This window comes from Cephus cinctus, unplaced genomic scaffold, assembly GCF_000341935.2.
Source record: "Cephus cinctus unplaced genomic scaffold, Ccin1 Ccin1_scaffold0584, whole genome shotgun sequence".
In the NCBI taxonomy this organism is placed as follows: Eukaryota; Metazoa; Arthropoda; class Insecta; order Hymenoptera; family Cephidae; genus Cephus; species Cephus cinctus.
Genome location: NW_014333233.1, coordinates 1 through 2,186, shown reverse-complemented (window position 1 = coordinate 2,186; position 2,186 = coordinate 1). Strand labels below are relative to the sequence as shown.

The window sequence follows — 2,186 nt, the reverse complement described above, 5'->3', positions numbered from 1 at the left end:
AAAAAAAAAGAAAAATTGTATATTTGGTATCTTTTACTTTTATTTGTAGACGAGTAGTCACGGTGATCTGACGAGCGACCTATTTTACACGATCTAAAAAAAAAGAAAGTGGTATGTATAACAGCGTTAAGCTAGTACACGTCTTTATTTGATTTTAAAAATGTATCGTACATTTCCCACCTTTCACCCTTATTTCTAGACGCTGCACAGCAGACCGACTAGCAAAGTAACAGCAGCAGCAGCAGCAGTGCAGAGGGGTCCGGTTATTGGAGCGGTAGGTGTTATAATTTTAAGACAATACGTTTATTTAAATTTATTTTTATTTAAAACATTATGATGCTTTTAATACACAGAGATAATGGCACCACGAGCAGCTATGGAAAGCGGTGGGGACGACGTGGGCAGGGGGCGGGTCACCCCGTCGCCCAGGCCTGATGACATTTTTTATGAGGCCTTAAATAACGGACTATGCCTCCATGGATACATTTATGCGTATCGGTGGGAGGAGCTATGTGGGGGGTGTGTGAGCGAGCTGCCAGCGGACGTGCAGCCGCTATACACCTCCCACAGTATGCATTACATACTGCTGGATACCGAAATGGAGTTCAACCTGAAGAGATGTACAACCTGTGCCCGAAGCGCGCTGCTCGGGCACCCAGCAGCCAGTTGCCCAGGGTGTGTCCTCTATTATGAGGGTCATAGGGACACCCTGGTGCGCTTCGGGTACGGGGAGGTTACGCTAATTAGATCATAATACCATTTCGCATACGCATTATACCAATTTTATATATATTTTTTTTTAATCATTATACTTATTACCTACATTTAACCTAGCATAGTATTATATATATATTCTATTTTTTTTTATCATTATACTTATTATTATTTTTATACATTATACTTATTATATCTATATACATATTATATCTATTGTAACGTAATTTTTCTTTAACTAGACCCGACACCGATAACAAGACATACGGGAACGACTATCTTCGAGAACCAACCTACGTTACCTTCGGCCGTCCGCCCGTCGTTCGTGCATCCGAAAAATCACGTCACAACTCCCCACCTCTTAAGGGTGGTTGAGGCTTAGAGATCGAAACGAGAGCTAGTGCAAGCAGATCTGACCGAGAGCTAATTTTCTGATTAGAATATTTTCGTCGGTATTCCGACAGATTCGAGAACTTGGTTATATAAAATATTTTTTTTTTCTTTCGATAGCTTAGTATTCATTCCCCTGTTTACGGTCGAGAGCTAGATGGTGGCGGGGAAGATCGAAAACCAGCCGGAGAAATTTCTCCAGCTCGAGAAAATACCTTTCCGAAATTAATATTTCGGCCGATAGCTTGTCAATTAAGACATCTACTGATTTATTTCGTGAGCGATAGCCAGTTAGAACCAGTTTCGATAGCCAGTATTCTTATCCACCGCTGTGAGCGAGAGCGAGACAGAGTGAAAACAATAATACTTGGTAGATAAGGCGAGAACTGCCTGATAATTCGTAGGCACGAGAATATGTTTAAAGATTATCTCGAGAACTCGGTAAGTAGACCACTCATCACCTGTGCTACCTCCGTGGGGAGAGACGGTAGAGAGCACGTTACGATCGTGAGCTAGTTTTCTGGCCCTTCGGCCGTACTCTACTCGTGAACCGAAGTCGAGAACTATTTCAGGGACCGGGGTCCCTCCTGGAACGAGAAGGCAAAATACGATAATGCGATAGCGAACGATGTCTTACCCGCTGGTTACTGTTGAGAGCTATTTAATTAATATTTTGCGGGTAAGCCGAGATCGCGCGAGAGATGTTTACTCTCTCGGCTCGAGAAACGAATTATTATTTTTTTTTTTGTAGCGGTATCTTTTCGCATGGTCCCCTGACCAGGCTGCGAATTAATTCGAGAGCGTTGAATCGACTTGATGCCTTTCCGAGATCGTTTGCTTTCTCACGCGTGTTTACACGCAAGAGCCTTTTACCTTGTCACGGGAGCTGAGGTTGGTTATCCTTGCAGTCGTGAGCTAAGTCTAGGGACCCAGAACTGATTTTATTCGTCTTCGATAGCACGAGGTTCTACCCGCTAGCTACTGTCGAGAGCTAATTTCTGGTTTTGCTCGGGTAGATCGAGATCGCGCGGAAGCGTTAGCCCTGGCGCTCCGAGAAGGTATTAAGCTTAGCTTATTTCGAG

At 43.5% G+C, this 2,186-nt stretch overlaps 1 long non-coding RNA gene across 1 annotated transcript; it reads left to right on the top strand.

The window, feature by feature from the left end:
• LOC107268807 lies at positions 1 to 601 on the top strand. Its single transcript, XR_001537933.2, has 3 exons — positions 1 to 111; positions 200 to 274; positions 354 to 601. It is a non-coding gene; the product is annotated as an uncharacterized LOC107268807 (long non-coding RNA).
• Positions 602 to 2,186: the final 1,585 nt, after the last annotated feature.